Source organism: Choloepus didactylus, chromosome X (genome assembly GCF_015220235.1).
Source record: "Choloepus didactylus isolate mChoDid1 chromosome X, mChoDid1.pri, whole genome shotgun sequence".
Taxonomy (NCBI): Eukaryota; Metazoa; Chordata; class Mammalia; order Pilosa; family Megalonychidae; genus Choloepus; species Choloepus didactylus.
Genome location: NC_051334.1, coordinates 158,126,198 through 158,147,458, shown reverse-complemented (window position 1 = coordinate 158,147,458; position 21,261 = coordinate 158,126,198).

Genomic DNA, 21,261 nt, shown 5'->3' with positions numbered 1-21,261 from the left:
GTAGGTTAATAAATCCCCATTGTAAAAGCCAACCCATTTCTGGTATATTGCATTTCAGCAGCTTTAGCAAACCAAAAGAGATTTTGGTGCCATAAGAGTGAGAACTGAGATGCAAATAATAAAAAGGCTGGAACAGTTTTTTTTATTAAATTAATTTATCACTTACAAAAGCATTTCCAAACATAGTAAAGCAAAGCAATGAGAAAAACAAATATTCTGAAATAATTTCATTCCTTCTAGTATACTCCTACCATACCAAAAGAAAATTAATGAATCATAGTCACACCTGAGAATTCCCATACCATTAAGGTCACCCTCAATATCTTGTCTGATTTTATTAGATTATCATTCTGCTTTCCCTACCTGTTCTCTATCTCTAAGTCCTGTAAATTCTACAATACAAGATACGTTTTACATTTTTCACAGAGTTCACATTAGTGGTAACATACAGTATCTCTCCTTTTGTGTCTGGCTTATTTCACTCAGCATTATGCCTTCAGGATTCATCCATGTTGTCAATGTTTCACGACCTCATTCCTTCTTACTGCTGCATAGTATTCCATCATGTGTATACCACATTTTGTTATCCACTCATCTAATGAAGGACATTTAGTTTGTTTCCATCTCTTGGCAATTGTGAACAATGCTACTATGAACATCAGTGTACAAATATCTGTTCATGTCACTGCTTTCAGATCCTCTGGGTAAATACTGAAAAGTGAAATTGCTGTATCATAGGGTAACTCAGTGTCTAGTTTTCTTAGGAACCAGCAAACTGTCTTCCAGAGTGTCTGAACCATTATACAGTCCCACCAGCAATGTATAAGAGTTCCAATTTCTCCACATCCTCTCCTGCATTTGCAATTTCTTGTTGGTTTAATGGCAGCCATTCTTATTGGTGTGAGATGATACCTCACTGTGGTCTTGATTGGCAACTCCCTAATAGCTACCTAAGATGAATATTTTTTTCATGTGTTTTTTAGCCATTTGTATTTCCTCTTCAGAGAAATATCTTTTCACATCTTTTGCCCATTTTATAATTGGGCTGTTTGTACAATTGTCATTGAGTTGTACAATTTCTTTATATATACAAGATATCAGTCTCATATCAGATACATGATTTCCAAATATTTTCTCCCATTGAATTGGCTGCTCCTTTACCTTTTTGACAAATTCCTCTGAGGTACAAAAGCTTTTAATTCTGAGGAGATCCCATTTATCTATTTTTTTCTTTTGTTGCTTGTGCTTTAGGTGTAAGGTCTAAGAAGTGACCTCCTAATACTAGGTCTTGAAGATGCTTCCCTACATTATCTTCTTTTTTAATTTTATTTTGAAATAAATTCAAAGTTATAGGAACAGTTGCAAAAAACAATACAAACCCCATACACAGAACTCCAGCATACCCTGACCCCCCTACCCTGATACCCCAATCCACCAACTTTAACATGCTGTCACACCGCTATTTCTTTCCCTCTCTATCTATTATCCATTATCTATTGCTCTGTCTTCTGAACATATGAGAGCTAGCTGCACACATCCTTGAACAAACACTATAATTCACATATACAATTTCCATGAACAAGAACATTCTTTTATGTAATCCCATTAAATGCAGCTAAGAAGTAGAAGAGATTCAACATTGATACAAAGCTTACATTCTATATTTCCTTTTTTTTTCTTATGTCTCAACTGTGTCCCTTTGAGCCTCCAGTCCTCCATCCTCAGATCCCATCCAGGGTCATCCTTGGCATTCAATTGTCATCTATTTAGACTGTCTTTTTTTTCCCCTCAATTGTGGAAACATATATATAGCCTAAAACTTCCCATTCCACCCCTCCCTAGCATTCCATTAGTGGGATTAATCACATTTAGAATGTTGTGATGCTATCTCTTTCCCACCATCCATTACTAGAAATTTCCCTTCACCTCAAACAGCAACCCTACTCTCATTTCTCAACTCCCCATTGCCCCATCCCCCATTTCTCTTAACCCATACTCTACTTTTCATCTCTATGGTTATATTCTCTGATAATTTCTTTGTGTTTACTGTGGGGCTTAAAATTAACCTCTTAAATCCATAACAATCTTGTTTTTCTTTGATACCAACTTAACTTCAATAGGACACATAAACTATGTTCCTATACTCCTCCATTCCCCCACCTTTATATAGTTCTTGTCAAAAATTACATATTTTACATTGAGTTCAAAACAACTGATTTGTCATTAGAGTTTGTGTATTTTATATCATCTAGGAACTAAATAGTGGAGTTACAATTCAAAAATTATTGACTTCTATTTGTATTCCATTGTGATCAGAGAATGTGCTTGGAATATAATCAATTTTTTTTAATTTATTGTGGCTTGTTTTATGTTCCAGCATATGGTCCATTCTGGAGAAAGATCGGTGATCACTAGAGAAAAATGAGTGTCCTGGTGATTTGGGATGTAAGGTGCTATATACGTCTGTTAAAATTCTCTATATCTCTTTCTCCTTTCTTTGTTTCTCTGTTGGGAGGGCCCCTTTAGTATCTGAAGTAGGGCAGGTCTTTTATTGGCAAACTCTCTCAGCATTTGTTTGTCTGTGAAAAATTTAAGATCTCCCTCAAATTTGAAGGAGAGTTTTGCTGGATAAAGTATTCTTGGTTGGAAATTTTTCTCACTCAGAATTTTAAATATGTCATGCCACTGCCTTCTCATCTCCATGGTGGCCACTGAGGAGTCACTACCTAGTCTTATATTGTTTCCTGTGTATGTGGTGAATTGCTTTTCTCTTGCTGCTTTCAGAACTTGCTCCTTCTCTTCAGTATTTGACAGTCTGATCAGAATATGTCTTGGAGTGGGTTTATTTGGATTTATTCTATTTGGAGTTCACTGGGCATTTATGCTTTGTGTATTTATATTGTGTAGAAGGTTGGGGAAGTTTTCCCCAACAATTTCTTTGAATACTCTTTCTAGACCTTTACCCTTCTCTTCCCCTTCTGGGACACCAATGAGTCTTATGTTTGGATGTTTTATTTTATCTATCATACCCCTGAGTTCCATTTTGATTTATTTTTATTTTTTTCTCCATTCTTTCTTTTGTTCTTTCATTTTCTGTTCTGTGGACTTCTAGGACACTGAGTCGTTGTTCAACTTCCTCTAATCTTGTATTATGAGTATCCAGAGTCTTTTTAATTTGGCCAACAGTTTCTTTTATTTCCATAAGATCTTCTATTTTTTTATTTACTCTTGCAATGTCTTCTTTATGCTCTTCTAGGGTCTTCTTTATGTCCCTTATATCCTGTGCCATGGTCTTCTTCATGTCCTTTATATCCTTTGCCATGTTGTCATTCCTTGATTGTAGTTCTTTGATTAATTGTGCCAAGTGCTGTCTCTTCTGATATTTTGATTTGGGTGTTTGGGATTGGGTTCTCCATATCATCTGGTTTTATCATGTGCATTAAGATTTTCTGTTGTTTTTGGACTCTTGGCATTTGCTTTGCTTGTTAGGGTTCCTTCAAGTGGTAAAAAAAATACCAATCTAATTTTTCAGAAATACAAGTTGGTGGCATGCACTTTCTCTAACTAACCAGCAGATGGCGTCTGCAAGTCACCTATACCCCTCAAGTCAGTTCTCCGCAACTTTGTCCTTGTGGTTTGTGGGGAAATGATTCTTGTGGGATTCATTTGGTGAACTCAGTTTGGGTGTATTGCTGGGGTGTCTGCCCTGAATGTGGGGCGTGTGTCCGGGTGGCTAGGGAGGCAGGGCAGCTTTAATATTCAAACCCCCCAGGTGTTCCCAGAGATTCAAGGCTGCTGCAAGAGTCTAAGCCTTCATTTCAGTTCTGCCCCAGACCTTCTCTGTCACTGACCCACAAACCACCAGCATTGACATAGCATCCCTGGGTTTTCTGAGTGGGCCTCCCTTCTCAGCTGTGATCTTCCAGGACCTATGCTAAGGGAAGGCTGTGCTACATCACAAGTGTGCACCATCCCTCAGGGGAAGCCCCGGGCTGCCAGGCCATGCAGGGGTGCTCTCAGCCTGATGCAAAGATGGCTGAACGGGACATCTCAACCCCCCCCCCCTTTTCACACAGTTCCTCCTTCCCAGCTCCGGGACAACTGGCATGGCTCTGGGCTGTGGGCATGGCCCCGGGCAGGAGTGTCTCCAGCCCACCGGGGAGTCAGCTGCAAGCAGCGGGGTTTCTTTCTCCTTCTGGCTCTCCCCTCCATTACCCTGGCCCTGAGAGAATCTGCAGTGGGCTATCCTCCATGCCAGACACCAAAAGGCTGGCTCAGCCCACTCCTGCCATGCTTCACTGTGTGGTTCCCACCATCGCAACTGCAGTTGCTCCTGGATTTTTCCCTTTTTTTTTAAAGAACTAGGCTGTCTCCAAATGCCAACCCCCAGCTTCCCCACACTGCAGCATGGCCACGGATCTTTCAGCTGGCTTACTTGTTTCAGAATGCAGACTCCTGGTTTCACCAAGTGTACGGCCCCTGTGGTTCTAGCAGACCTTGTCCAGCTGGTGCATCGCTGAAACCGGTATTCTGGGTCACCTTCTGGTTTTTATCTAGTATTTTTCATGGAGGTGTTTTTTTGCCCTGTCTCACCTAGCCGCCATCTTAGGTTTTCCCCTACATTATCTTCTAGGAGTTTTTTGTTACTGTCTCTTATATTGAGATCTTTGATCCATGTTGAGTTAATTTTCATATAGGGTATAAAGTGGGGGTCCTTTTCCATTCTTTAGGATATAGATATCCAGATCTCCAAGCTCCATTTGTTGAAGACACTGTTATGTCCCAGTTCAGTGGATTTTGTGGCCTTATTAAAAATGAGTAGACCATAGATCTGGGGGTCTATTTCCATATTCTCAATTCAATTCCATTGATTAATATGTCTACCTTTGTGCCAGTACCATGCTGTTTTGACTACCGTGGCTTTATGTAATGCATCAAAATCAGACAGTGTAAGTCCTCCAACTTCATTTTTCTCATTTAGAATGTTTCAGCAATTTGAGGCATCTTTCCTTTACAAATAAATTTGATTATTAGCTTTTCCAAGACTGCAGAGTAGATTGTTGGGATTTTGATGGGAATTGCATTGAATTTGTAGATCAATTTGGGAAGGATTGACATCTTATCAATATTTGGCCTTCCTATTCATGAATGCAGAATATCTATCCATCTTTTTAGGTCCACTTTTATTTCTTTTAGTAAAGTTATGTAATTTTCTGTGTAGAGGTCTTTTACATCCTTGGTTAAGTTTATTCCTAGGTACTTAATTTGTTTAGTTGCCATTGAGAATGAAATCTTTTTCCTGAGTGTCTCTTCAGCTATGTCATTTCTACTGTATAGAAACATTACTGATGTATGTGCATTAATCTTATATCCCACCACTTTGCTGAATTTGTTTATTAGCTCAAGTAGGTGTATTGTCAATTTCTCAGGGTTTTCCAAGTATAAGATCATATCATCTGCAAGTAATGAGAGTTTTGCTTCTTCCTTTCCAGTTCAGATGCCTTTTATTTCTTTGTTTTGTGGAATTACTCTGACTAGAACTTCCAGCACAATGTTGGATATTAGTTTTGACTGTGGGTATCCTTGTCTCATTCCTGATCTTAGATGGAAGGCTTTCAGTATCTCACCATTGAGTTCTATACCAGCTGTGGGTTTTTCATATATCCCCTTTGTCATATTGAGGAAGTTTCCTTCAATTCCTGCCTTTTGAAGTGTTTTTATCTGCCGAGGTCCTGCCTCAGCAAACATGACAGGGTCCTAAAGTGGGGGTCGGCGTCGGCGCAGCAAGGAAGGAGACAGACACGCAAAGTGTCTGGGATGAAGCTCAGGGCTCCGACAATTTTAATGAAAAAGTGATTTTCTTTTATAGCTCAAAGTTACATAAGCTCTGCACCTGGATCACGCGGGTGAGAGCTGGCAAGCACAGCATATAAATCACAAAACCATTGTTACTCAATTCCAGGGGACATTGGGGTCCGAACAGGGCGGGGGGACCGAGCAGTGTGTGTTTTCATCCCTATGTTAAGACAACTCTGTTCCGGTGCAGACCTTCCAAATTCCTCATAATATTCTTCCTTGTTCTCAGTAATGATCTCTGTTTTGGCTATTTTTAATTATTTAGAAGGGCTTGTTTTTGTACCTAAAGTAAATTAGCTGTGGGCTCATACGAGGAACTACTCTCGTACCATAAGCCCGTGGGGTGGGTGCCCAAAGAATTTCTTGTATGCTCTGGCTGCCCGAGGCCAGCCATTAGGCACTAGTGGAGCGTGTTGACCCTGATTCAGTTCTAACCTCGGCAAACAACGGGGCCTGTCAAGGAACCGGGTGATGAATTACGTGGTTTACATTGCTTCTGCTTTGGCCTTCTAATCGCTTTCTCAGTGAAATATTTTTGGATGTCAAAGGGGGAACTTGTGTAAAGGAGGATGTCTGGAAAGGGGCAAGGGGGCTTCAGGCGGCTAAACGGGGTGGCTGCTTTCTCATAGGTGGAGGAGGGGGTTCATCGAAAGGTAAAATCATTGGAAGGTGCCCAACACTTTGTCATATCTTTGATTATTATCCAGAGTATATCCCAAATAATAACATTAGCAAAGAAAAAGAGAAAGCAGAAGCACAAAGATTAAAAGAATCAGCATTGCAATAGTCCATCGGTGGTAGGCTTTGCCAGGATCCGTCGAGGGGCCACGCCCGCCGCCGTGCGGCACATCCACAGTAATGTTTTCTGTTGAACCTGAGGCCTTGCCATCAGGTTTAGGATGTGGCGATTTGGCTCCCGACATTTATCAAAAAAGGATGCTGGATTTTGTCAAATGCTGTTTCAGCATCTATTGAGATGATCATTTGACTTTTTTCCTTCTTATTTGTTAATGTGTTGTATAACATTGATTCATTTTCTTGTGTTGAACCACCCTTGCATGCCTGGGATGAACCCCATGTGGTCAGGTTGTATAATTTTTTTAATGTGTCTTTGAATTCGATTTGCAAGTATTTTGTTGATAATTTCTGCATCTACATTCATTAGGGAGATTGGCCTATAGTTCTCCTTTCTTGTAACATCTTTACCTGGTTTGGTATTAGAGTGATGTTGGCTTCATAAAATGAGTTAGGTAGTATTCCATTTTCTTAAATTTTTTTGAAAGAGTTTAAGTAAGAATTGTGTCAGTTCTTTTTTGAATATTTGGTAGCATTCCCCTGTAAAGGCAACTGGCCCTGGGGTTTTATTTGTAGGAAACTTTTTTTTTTATATTTTATTTTATTTTGAAATAAATTCAAAGTTACATGAATAGTTGCAAAAACAATACTAGCCCCATACACAGAATTCCATCATACCCTGACCCCCCCCCCAATAGCTTAATCCACCAACTTTAACATGCTGTCACATCATTATTTCTTTCCCTCCCTCCCTCCCTCCCTCCCTATCTATCATTCATCATGTATTTCTCTGTCTTCTGAATATATGAGAGTTAGCTGCACACATCCTTGAACATCCACTATAATTCACGTATGTACTCCCCATGAACAAGAACATTCTTTTATGTAATTCCATTAAGCACAGCTAAGAAGTATAAGAGATTCAACAATGATACAATGCTTACATTCTATATTTCCTTTTCCTTATGTCTCAACTGTGTCCCTTTGAGCCACCTGTCCTCCACCTTCCAATCCCATCCAAGTTCATCCTTAGCATTCAATTGTCATCTAGTTAGACTGTCTTTGTTTTTTTTTTTCTTTTTTCAATTGTGGAAACATATATACAGCCTAAATCTTCCCATTCCGCCCCTTTCCTAGCCTTCCATTAGTGGGATTAATCACATTTAGAATGATGTTATGCTCTTTCCCACCATCCATTGCTAGAAATTTCCCCACACCTCAAACAGCAACCCTACACTCCTTTATTAACTTCCCATTGCCCCTTCCCCCATTTCTCTTAATCCAGACTCTACTTTTCATCTCTATGGTTATATTCTCTGATAATTTCTTTGTGTTTACTGTGGGGCTTAAAATTAACCTCTTAAATCCCTATCAATCTTGTTTTTCTTTGATACCACCTTTACTTCAATAGGGCACAGAAACTATGTTCCTATACTCCTTCATTCCCCCACCTTTATATCGTTGTCTAAAATTACATATTTTACATTGAGTTCAAAACCATTGATTTGTCCTTAGAGTTTGTGTATTTTTTATTATGTAGGAAGTAAATAGTGGAGTTATAGTTCAAAAATTATTGACTTCTATTTGTATTCCATTGTGTTTGGAGAATGTTCTTTGAGTATAGTCAATTTTTTTTTTTCAAATTTCTTGAGGCTTGTTTTATGTCTCAGCTTATGGTCCCTTCTGGGGGAAGATCTGTGATCACTAGAGAAAACTGAGTGTCCTGGTGATTTGGGATGTAAGGTACTATATATGTCTGTTAAAATTCTCTATATCTCTTTCTCCTTTCTTTGTCTCTCTGTTGGTAGGGCTTCCTTTAGAATCTGAAGTAGGGCAAGTCTTTTATTGGCAAAGTCTGCCAGCATTTGTTTGTCTGTGAAAAATTTAAGCTCTCCCTCAAATTTGAAGGAGAGTTTTGCTGGATAAAGTATTCTTGGCTGGAAATTTTTCTCTCTCAGAATTTTAAATATGTCATGCCACTGCCTTCTTGCCTCCATAGTGGCCACTGAGTAGTCACTACTTAGTCTTATATTGTTTCCTTTGTATGTGGTGAATTGCTTCTCAGAATTTTAAATATGTCATGCCACTGCCTTCTTGCCTCCATAGTGGCCACTGAGTAGTCACTACTTAGTCTTATATTGTTTCCTTTGTATGTGGTGAATTGCTTTTCTCTTGCTGCTTTCAGAACTTGCTCCTTCTCTTCAGTATTTGAGAGTCTGATCAGAATATGTCTTGGAGTGGGTTTATTTGGATTTATACTATTTGGAGTTCGCTGGGCATTTATGCTTTGTGTGTTTATATTGTGTAGAAGGTTGGGGAAGATTTCCCCAACAATTTCTTTGAATACTCTTTCTAGACCTTTACCCTTCTCTTCCCCTTCTGGGACACCAATGAGTCTTAAGTTTGGACGTTTTATTTTATCTATTGTATCCCTGAGATCCATTACAATTTTTTCAATTTTTTTCTCCATTCTTTCTTTTGTTCTTTCATTTTCTGTTCTGTGGATTTCTAGGACACTGAGATGTTGTTCAGCTTCCTCTAGTCTTGAATTGTGAGTATCCAGAGTCTTTCTGATTTGGCCAACAGTTTCTTTTATTTCCATAAGATCTTCTATTTTTTTATTTACTCTTGCAATGTCTTCTTTATGCTCTTCTAGGATCTTTTTTATGGCGCTTATATCCTGGGCCATGGTCCTCTTGATGTCCTTTAAATCCTTTGCCATGTTTTCATTCTTTGATTGTACCTCTTTAATTAATTTTGCGAGGAATAACGTTTCTTCCGAGATCTTGATTTGTGTGTTTGGAGCTGGATTCTCCATATCATCTGGTTTTATTATATGCATTAAGATTTTCTGTTGTTTTTGGCCTCTTGGCATTTGTTTTGCTTGATAGGGTTCTTAAAGGATATCGATCTAATTTTTCAGAGACACAGCTTGGTGACGTGCACTTTCTCTAGGTAACCAGCAGATGGCATCTGTGAGCCACCTATATCCCTCCAGTCAGTAGTGTGGGGAAATGATTCTTGTATGTTCAGTTGGAGAGCTCAGCCTGGGCGCGCCGCTGGAGTCGCCTGCCCTGAATGTGGGGTGCATGCACGGGTGGTCAGAGAGGAGGGGCAGCTCTCTCTCAGTGTCCCATAAACCACCGGACTTGGCGTAGCGCCTCTGGGTTCTCTGAGCTGATACCCCCTCCCAGCCGCGATCTTCCCTCAGCTGAGAGAAAATGCCGTGCTACGTCATCAGTGTGCAATGTCCCTCTAGGGAAACCCTGGGCCGCTTGGCCATGCCGCGGGGCTCTCAGCTTGCCTCAGAATGCAGATTGTGCGAGGCTGTCTCCACTGCAGCTCCTTGTGGGCTGAGAGCAGCTGAGGTTTTCTCCACAGAGAGAGAGCAAGAGACAGAATATTTCCTCTGATTCTCCCAAGGTCAGCCATCACCAAAAGCCTCTGTCTGCTTGTTGAGGATTCACTGTCTGTATTAAGCAGTTATTATTAAAACCTCACTTGGAGCTGGGCTGAGAAAGTGCACGGCACAGCTTCTGTGAGGGAGGGGCTCCCGGCTCTAGGTTCTCGGCTCTCAGCGCGGGTCTGCAATTTTACTTACAGATTTTATGCTGTGATCTCGGGCATTCCTCCCAATTCATGTCGGTGGATGTTGAGTGTACAGTCACATTTGTCTCCCTGCTACCATTCCAGGTTATTTACTGGTTTTTTTTCATTTATGAATTGTTCTGGGGGAGACTAGGTCTTCCACCTCTTTCTATGCCACCATCTTCCCAGAATCCTGTAGGAAACTTTTTAATAACTGATTGGATCTCTTCACTTGTGATTGGTTTGTTAAGGTCTTCTATTTCTTTTCTATTTAGTCTAGGCTGTTTGTGTGTTTCCAGGAAATTATCCATTTCCTCTAAATTATCTAGTTTGTTGGCATAGAGTTGTTCACAATATCCTTTTATGATAATTTTTTATTTAGTCAGTATCTGTGGTGCTATCTCCCTCTCATTTAGTATTTTATTTATTTGGGTCTTCTCTCTTTCTGACTTTGTCACTCTAGCTAAAGTTTTGTCAATCTTGTTGATCTTCTCAAGGAACCAATATTTGATTTAATTTATTCTCTCTATTGTTTCTATCATTCCTTATCATTTATTTCTGCTTTAATCCTTGTTATTTCTTTCCTTCTACTTGCTTTAGTATTAGTTTGCTGATCATTTTCTATCTTCTTTTGTTGTTCCATTGGTTCTTTGATTTTAGTTCTTTCTTCCTTTTTAATGTATGCATTTAGAGCTATAAATTTTCTCCTCAATACTGCCTTTGCTGTATCCCATAAGTTTTGATATTTTGTGTTCTCATTTTCATTTTTCTCTAGATATTTAGCAATTTCTCTTGTGATTTATTCTTTGACCCACTGATTGTTTATGAGTGTGTTGTTTAACTCCAGATATTTGTGAGTGTTCTAGTTCTTTGATAGTTATTAACTTCCAGTTACATTCCATTGTGGTCAGATAATGTGTTTTTTTTTTTTTTTTTTTTCACTGTATAGCGATCTTTATTTGCAATTTTTATGCAAAGTATATTGATTTACATAATCCTAACTACTCAATTACAACTTATTATGCAGGAACAGGTATTAAATATCACTGTAAAGAGAAATCTAATTAACATTAATCTTTCCAAGCAGAAATATTTAAGCTTACAATCAAGATTGTGTAAGGAAAAAAAGCATCTTGTTTTATTAAATATTGATTTACACTGATCTATGATGACAGATGGACACAGCACTATAATACAGAAGTATGAACATAATTACATACAATGTCTAGGCTATTTCTAAAATTGTTTCTTTAGAAAGCTTTTAGCTCTAAACAAAATCCTTTGGAAAAGGACTTAAATAATGTTTTATCAGTATAATCACAATTTTGAAATGATTTGATGCTTTTTAAAGCAGAGTATCTAAGGTACCAATAGGCTAATCACTTTGTCCAATGAAAAGTTAATTTGTTCATTTGTTCATTCATTCACTCAAACATTTATTAAAATGTACTGCATGCAAGGTACTGTACTAAGAACTGGAAAAACAAGTAAAAAAAAACAGTCCTTCTCTTAAAGGAGTTGACCTTCCAGTGGTTACATTAGAAATAAATAAAAATTAAATCTCATGGACTTTTATATTTTAACCTTTCACTTATCATTTTCATCCTACTTTAAAATCTTTGAAAACTCAATTTTATTGTCTCCATTGTGATCATGGTCAGCCTTTATAATTCTAATAGACTGCAAGATCATAAAATATAATCTAATAATTGGTAGAATTTATAACAATAAATGTATAGATTATAATTATTAATATTATCATAATAACTATATGAGTTAGAATAAGCTAACTGCTATTCATAAAAGGCTACATATTTATATTGGCTCAAACATAATAGAAATGTATTTCTTGATCATGAGTCAGTATTGGGTACAAGAACAAGTAGGTAGGGCAACCTCATATACAGTCATTCAAGGGCCCGTGGTGACAGGGGTTCTGCCAGCTTTAACATGTGGCTTCCAAGGTCAACCTGGACTCATCTCTATTCTTAACAGCTGAAGGGAAAAAGAGATGGAGGAGCCAGGGGTAGGAGGATTTTAGAGGCCAGGCCAGTGCACATTGCTTGTCACAATCCATTGGCTAGACCACAATCACATGGTCTAGTAAGTATAGTCTAGCTGTGCACTCAGGAAGAAGTGGATAGCATACATATTGGTGAGCAGCTGGGAGCCTCTGCCACAATAACAAAGAGATTAATTCATTCCAACTAAAAATCAAATAGTGAATTAGAGTTGCCATAAGTCAATTTCATTGATAAACCGTTTTTCCCTGACTTCTAGAAATAAATGAGAATACTTCATAATTATTCCATAAACAAATTCCTAATGACATGCTATTACTTTATTGTTTCTATACATATTCCAATAATATATATTAATTTCGTAGTCCAATATAAATTTCCTAAATATTTTCCTCTATTTTTTTTCTCTTTTCTACGAAATTATAGAGGAAATGGGTTAAAAACATAGATTTTAAATCTCACCTTTTTTATTCCCTTGTACTGTCTGTGAACAAAATATTCAACTTTTGGGGCCCTGGTTTACTTATTTGTTTACTCACGAGTAAACACTTTACCTGATGGAGTTGTTGAATTGAGTAAATGAGTTCATACATGTAAACCAGTCAGTCCAGAGGCATACATAATAAATGTTCCAGAAATAGTGGCTCTTATTTTTAGACCCCTCATCATTTCATGTCTTTTTAAATGCAACTTTAGTATTTCCTACTACTTTATATAGATGAACCAAAATATAACAGACCATGACCCGTTTCTCTTACCCCCAACCCCAGCTGATCCACTTTCTGAAGCAGCTCCCTCCCTGATTACGTTGCAAAAGTTTCGATTTCCCTTTTCTCCAATATCCAAAATCCCCACCTGCATACCCCATAGATAAGTTCTTGTTTTTTTTGTTTTTTTTTTTTTTCAGTTTGTTCTTTTTTTTTTTTTTTTTTAATTAAATTCAGTTTTATTGAAATACATTCACACAGCATACAATCATCCATGATATACAATCCACTGTCCACAGTATGATAACATAGTTATGCGTTCGTCACCACAGTCTCAGATAATGTGTTTTGAATAATTTCAATCTTCTTAAATTTATTGAGGCTTGGTTTATACCCCAGCATTTGATCTATCCTGGAGAAAGTTCCATGAGCACTAGAGACCAATGTATAATACGTCTGTTAAGTCTAATTCATTTATCACATTGTTTAGATTCTCAGTTTCCTTACTGATATTCTGTCATGATGATCTATCTATATGATAGAGTGTTGTATTGAAGTCTCCCACAATTATTTTGGAAACATCTATTGCTTCCTTTAGTTTTGCCAATGTTTGTCTCATGTACTTTGGGGCACCCTGATTGTGTGCATAAATATTTAAGATTGTTATTTTTTCTTGGTGAATTGTCCCTTTTATTAGTATATAGTGTCCTTCTTTGTCTTTTATAACATCCTTGGATTTAAAGTCTATTTTATCTGAAATTAGTATGGCTGCCCCTGCTTTCTTTTGGCTGTAGCTTGCATGGAATATTTTTTGCATCCTTTCACTTGCAATTTCTTTGTGTCACTAGGTCTAAGATGAGTCTCTGGTAAACAACATATTAATGGTTCATATTTTTAAATCCATTCTGCCAACCTATATCTTTTAATTGGGGAGTTTAATCCATTCACATTCAATGTCATTAATGGGAAGGCAGTTATTGAGTCACCCATCTTATCTTTTTGTTTTTATTTGTCAGATCTGTTTTTTCCCTCTCCCTCTTTATTTCCTTTAAGGTATCCTTACTAAAACTCTTCAATTCTGTACCCTTCCCCATATATATCTCTCCTTTCTTTTTTCTCAGCCAGTTGAGCTTCCCTTCATAGTTCTTGTGTGGCAGGTCTCTTGTTAGCAAATTCTCCCAGCATTTATTTGTCTGTGAGAAAAGAATTCTTGGCTGGAAATTTTTCTCTTTCAGAATTTTAAATATGTCATAACACTGCCTTTTCACCTACGTGGTGCCCACTGAATAGTCAGTACTCAATCTTATATTGTTTCCCTTGTATGTGATGAATTGCTTCTCTCTTGCTGCTTTCAGAACTTTCCCCTTCTCTTTGGCATTTGGCAATCTGATCAGAATACGTCTTGGAATGGGTTCACTTGAATTTATTCTATTTGGCATTCCTTGGGCATCTTTGATTTGCATATTTATGTCATTTAGAAAGGTTGGGAAATTTTCCCCAACAATGACTTTGAATATTCTTCCTAGCCCTTTACTCTTCTCTTCCCCTTCTGGGAAACTGATGATTCTTTTATTGTGCACTCCATATTGTCCAACATTTCCCTGAGATCTATTTCATGTTCTTTTCTTTGCTTTTTTCACCATTCATTCTTTTGTGCTTTCACTTTCCATCACCCTATCCTCGAGTTTGCCAATTCTTTCCTCTATCTCTTCAAATTTGCTGCTATGTGTCTCAAGAATATTTTAAATTTGATTAATAATATCTTTTATTTCCATGAGATTTGCTATTTTTTCATTTACTCAAAAATTCTTTTTTATGCTATTCTAGTGTCTTCTTCATGTCCTTTATATCCTGAGCCATAATATTGATGTTTGTGGGTACTTCTCTGATTAATTTTTCCAGGCTCTGTCTCCTCTGGCTTTATCATTTTGACATTTGGGTTATCCATATCTTCTAGTTTCTTCATATGCTTTGTAATTTTATGTTTTTGACCTCTTAACATTTGTTTATCTTGATAGGGTTCTTTTAGAATATGCAGGATTATTTGAAAATGTATCTATAATTTGGCAGAGCTACAATCAGATGGGTGGTCCTTAGCCACCTTTTACTGTCAAGCCAGTTTTCCTCAACTTCATTAATGTACTGAGTGGGGGTCCAAACCATGTGGAGGTCCAAACAGTGCACCAATGTTCTGTATTCACTGGGGACTGTCAGTCCTTTTGGTGAGGGGCATGCCCTGTGCAGTTGACAGGGAGTCTGCCCCAGGACCCAGCAATCCTCAGCACTCCCAGGGCTGTGGGTGGAGCACTCTGGGACCACAGAGCAGTGCATCTCACCCTCCAGCTCAAATACCCCACTGACCCACTCTGCCATGCACTCATGAGTCCCTGGGATTGGGGGAAGGCTCCTAGCCCCTCCATATGACATTCCTGCCTCTAGGCTGTGCACACAATGAGCCTCTGTTGAGGAAGAGTGCATGCCATCACAAGCCCACTGAATCCCAAATTCCCCCAAGGAAGCTCCCAGCTGCAGGGCTGTGACAAGTTGTCTCCCAGCCAACTGTAATATCCTGGCCTGGGGGCCATAAAAGGCTATCTCCCAGGCAACTGCAAAGATGGCTGCATGGGGCATGGAAGGATACCCCCCACTGTGATTGCTTGCTTGCTCCAACCACCAGACCCTGGCATGGTTGCTCTTGGCCATGGGTATATGAAAGGTTATCTCCTGAGCCTAGTACTTTGGAGGGTGTCTGTGGCATGGAAGGCTACTTCCCTCCACACTGTCAGCTGGCTCTAGTTCCAGCCACCTGTTCCCTGGTGGCATTCTTGGCCAAACACTCACCAGTCTTGAACACAGTCTCTCAGTTTCTGGAAGTATGCACTCACTATGGGTGTAGAACTCCTGCTCTGGTGGTGGAACCCTGGAACTGCTGCTCTGGAGCACTTTCTATCCTTTATCTAGCATTGTTCATGGAGAATTTTTCTGTCTCTCCTAATCTGCAATCTTGGAATCATTCCACTTGGAACAGCTTTATAAATGGATAACAGAAAGATTCTGGAATAACTGTAATGAGCTTGATAGAAAAGGCCTAGATTGCTTTGAAGAGACTATTGATATAAATATGGACAATAAAGATAATTCTAATGAGGGCAGACAGAAATGATGAATGTATCATTGCAAACTGGATAAAAGGCAATCCTTGCTTTAAAGTGGCAGAAAATTTTGGAAAATTGAGTGCTGATGTCAGATGAAAGGCAGAATTTGAAAGTGATGAGTTTGGATATTTAGTGGAAGATGTTTCCAAATTAAATGTAGAAAGTGTGGCCTGGCTTTTCCTTGCAACATATAGTAAAATGAGAGAAGAATGAGGTAAACTGAGAACTGAAGTCTTGGGTACAAAGAAACCAGAAATGAATGGTGTGGAAAATTCTGAGTTTCTGGAAACCAAGTCCCCAGAGAATAGCAAACCAAAACAGAGATTTTGTCTACTTTCTTCATCTCTTCTTCTTAGAATCCAAACACAGGGTGGGTATATAGGAAGATTTGGAAAAGGCCAGCAACCAGCCTAAACCCCAAAATCTTCAACAGCCCATTCTCCAGAAGCATCCTAGCTCTGCCCCTGCTTTCCTACCCACATCCTGGGTATAGCTGTACTCTTCATAATACTTCAATTCAGCTTTCTGACTGGCTCCCTGTCCCCAAGCCAAGGCTCACAGGCCCAATAAGCAACTTTCTCTTCCTTTGGGGATGTGAGTTCAATGTAAACAAGTATGCCTGTAAATAGCTGACAGAAAAATTAATGATAAGAAATTGTGATCTCAAAATAGGGAGACCTGATTAAATTAAAACAAGGGAATTTGGGTCTTCAAGTGACACAAAGATGGTAGAAGGGACAGGTGTGGTATGTAGAAGGTTGGGAAAGAATGAACTTCCCCAATTCCCTTGTATCTCCAAAAACCAGAAGGAATGTACTGAAAATGTGGGAGATATAGTTGTGATAAAATGAAGGAAATTGAGGTCATCTATCATAATTGGCAGTCATGAAATATTGTATTATCTTTTCTTTTTTAAAAATTAAATTATTAAAGTATAGTATACTTAAAATCTATTTTTATTATTTTTTTTCATTTTCAGTAATGAGTGAATATGTATCATCAAGCACCTAACCCATAATACTTGAAGATTTGTTTTTTAAAGCAGTTTTGAGATATATTCACACACCATAAAATCCATCCAAAGTATGCAATCAGTGGCTTTTAGTACAATCACACAGTAGTGCATTCATCACCACAATAATTTGTAGAACATTTTCATTACTCCAAAATTAAAAGCACCATACCCCTTAGCAGTCACCTCTAAAAAATTCTATCCTTCCCCAGCCATACATAACCATTAATTTAATTCTGTCTCTGTAAATTTATTTATATTTCCCTTGTATATAAATGGAACCATTCAATATGTACTACTTTTTGTCTAGTTTATTTCACTTGGCATAGTCTTTTTTTAATTATTGTTTTTTTTAAATTAGAGAAGTTAGTTGTAGTTTTACAAAAAAGTCCTGTAAAAACTACAATGTTACCATATACCCCTATTGTTGACACTTGGCATTAGTGTAGTACCTTTGTTGCAATTAATGAAAGAATATTAAAATATTACTGTTAATTATAGTGTATAGTTTACATTAGGTGTATTTTCCCATATATCACCCTATAATTAACAACTTGCAATATTGTCATACATTTGTTATAATTCATGAAGGAACATTCTTATATTTGTACTATTAGCTGCAGTCCATTGCCCACAACAAGGTTCACTGTGTTATAAAGTCCCATGTTTTATCTTCTAACTTACCTTCTAGTAACATGCATGACCCAAAACTTCCCCTTTCAAGCACATTCATGAATAGAATTCAGCACTTTTAATTACACTACAGTAATGTGCTACCATCACCACTATCCATTTCCAAATGTTTACAATCAACCTAATAGATATTCTTCACAAGTTAAGCATTAGCTCCCTATTCTATACCCCCATTCTGTCTTCTGGTAATGTATATTTGAGATTCTAATGCTATGAATTTCCTTATTATAATTAGTTTATATCAGTGAAATCATAAAATATTTGTCCTTCTTTGGCTTATTGCTTCACTCAGAACAATGTCCCTAAGGTTCATCCATGTTGCATGCATCATTCCTTCTTACAGCTGAATAATATAATAATGTATGCATATGCCATGTTTTTTTCACCCATTCGTCAGTTGATGGACACTTGGGTTGCTTCCATCTTTTGGCAATTATGAATATTGCCACTATGAATAGCAGAATGCAAATGTCTGTTAATGTCCCTGCTTTCAGTTCTTTCAGGTGCATACCTAGTAATAGAATTGCCAGATCATATGGAAATTCTATAGTTAGCTTCCTGAGGAACAGCCAAACTTTCTTCCACAGCAGCTACACCATTGTACCTTCCTACTAGTAGTGAATGAGTGCTCATATTTCTTCACATTCACTCCAATACTTGCAGTTTTCAGGGGTTTTTTTTCATAGTGGACATTCTAGTAGGTGGGAAGTGATAACTCCTTGTGCTTTTGATTTGCATTTCCTTAATAGCTGGTGGCATTGAGAATCTTTTCACATGTTTTTGAGCCATTTGTACTTCCTCTTTGGAAACATGTCTATTCAAGTCTTTTGCCCATTTTTCAACAGGATTATTGTTTTATTGCTGAGTTGTAGAATTTCTTTAGATGTGTGATTGCAAATATTTTCTCCCACTGAATAGTTTGTTTTTTCATTTTCTTGACAAAGTCCTCTGAAGTTCAAAAGTATTCAATTTTGAAGAGGTCCTCCTACTTGTCTATTTTTTCTTTTGTTGCTTGTGTGTTGGGTGTAAAGTCTAAGGAAACATTGCTTACCATAAGGTCTTGAAGGTGCTTCCCTACATTTTCTTCTGGGAGTTTTATGGTCCTATTTCTTATATGTGGGTCTTTGAACAATTTTGAGTTAATATTTGTATAAGGTGTGACATAGGGGTCTTCTTTCATTCTTTTAGATATGATATCTAGTTCTCTCAGCGCCATTTGTTGAAGAGACTGTTCTGCCCCAGTTGAGTACACTTGTTGGCCTTGTCAAAAATCAATTGACTGTAGATGTGATGGTCAATTTATGAACTCTCAGTTAGATTCCATTAGTTAATATATACAATTTTATGCCAATATCATCATGCTGTTTTGAACACTGTAGCTTTGAAGTCAGGAAGCATGAGTCCTCCAACTTCATTCTTCTTTTCCAAGATATTTTTGGCAATGTGGGTCCACTTATCCTTCCAAATAAATATGAAAATTGGCTTTTCCATTTCTGTGAAGTCAGCTTTTGGAATTTTGTTTGAGATTGCATTGAATCTGTAAATCAATTTGGATAGAATTAACACCTTAAACATAATTAGTCTTCCAATTCATGAACACAGAATGTTTTTCCATTTATGTAGGTCTGCTTTGATTTCTTTTAGCAATATTTTGTTGTATTCTGTTTACGAGCCCTTTACATCCTTGGTTAAATGTTTTCCTGGAGGTGAGGCAAGATGGCAGGGTAGGGAGGTGTGGAATTTAGTTAGTCCTCTAGAGTAACCAGTAAACAGCCAGAAAGAACTAGTAAATGGTCTGGAACAACTGTTTGGGGGACATCCATGACCAGACACACATCAGAATGTATGGAATGGCCAAGATCTCAGCATAAGAAATGTAAATAAAGCTCTTGCTGGGGCTGGTGAGCTTACCCCACTGGCACAGCAGGCTGAGTTGAAATACATCCCTGTGGGAAAAAAAAGCACTCTCTACTAGGAACAAAGTATAGTAGCTCAACCAAGCTCCAACAGCAGTTTTAATTAACAAATTTGAACTTCTGAATACAAGCTACAAGCACAGATAAACCCACAGCAACAAGAAAGGAACCCTGAGGTTACCCCCAGCAAAGAGGAAGCAGGGCTGATGGGAAAAATAAAATAGAGGTTTTTAGAGTCAGCTGAGTTCAGAATACTGGAAAACAGAATTGTCCCAAGAAAAGAGGATCATAGAATGGGGTACCAAGTCCAGCCCTTGACTTGTGAAACTGGGGGGCTGGGGACTAGCTCAGAAAAGGGAATTTCTTTCTTTTTTTCTTTTTTTTCCTCAATCTAAGTAGCTCATTAGAGAAAGCCTCAGACATATTCAATTGTCAGCACTGACACCAGCAAGGGTGGAGTTAAGATAGAGGGAAAAAGGAAGAGGTCCAGTGAAGAAGATAATTCCCTAAAGGGTGTATCTTCCCTAAGAAAATGATAGGAGGGGCCAAGCTCAAGTGGTGGACATCCCTCAGAGAATTCAGACCCCAATGCCTGGAGAAAAAATATTGAAACATCTGGAAGGGACAGGGTCTGCTGAGAATTAAAGTCACTGCAGTTTTTTATGCTGGGGGGAGCTGCAGGCTGAAAAGCACAACCAGCTGGGAAGGATAGGAAAAGCAGAGTCTATAACCCTCACAGGAAAGGCTGACAAAGTGCTATGTCTCATCCTCAGGGAAATTGATACTGATTACACCCTCCTGAGACCTGGATCTGTCTGGTCTGGGAAAACCTGGTAGGGTTAATCAAGAAAACCAGATGCCTAGGCAACAAAAAATTATGAGTCACACTAGGAAAAATGAAGATTGGTACAATCAAAGGAACAAACTTATACTGAAAATGGGATACAGGAGGTGAAGCAACTAAAGATGTTCAAACAAATATGCTAAACCAATTCAAAATTCAAATCAATGAGTTGAGGGAATATATGGCAAAAGAAATGAAGGATATAAAGAAGATATTCAGCAAACATAAGGAAGAACTCAAAAGGTTGAAAAAACAACTGACAGAACTTACAGTAATGAAAGACACAATAGAAGAGATAAAAACACAAGGGAGACATACAACAGCAGTTTTGAAGAGGCAGAAGAAATGATTGTGAACTAGAAGACAGGGCATCTGAAATCCTACACACAAAAAAACAGATATGGAAAAGAATGGAAAAATATGAGCAGCTTCTCAGGGAGCATGCAGCACATGAAATCTGCACATAGTCTTATTGTGCTTCCCGTGTATTTGATAGATAACTTTTCTCTTGCTGATTTCAGAATTCTCTTTGTCTCTGATATCTGATAATCTGATTATTGTCTTGGATTAGGTTTATTTAGATCTATTCTGTTTGGGGTAAGCTGAACTTTTGGGATATGTAATTTTATGTCTTTCATAAGAGATGGGAAATTTTCAGTGATTATTTCCTCCAT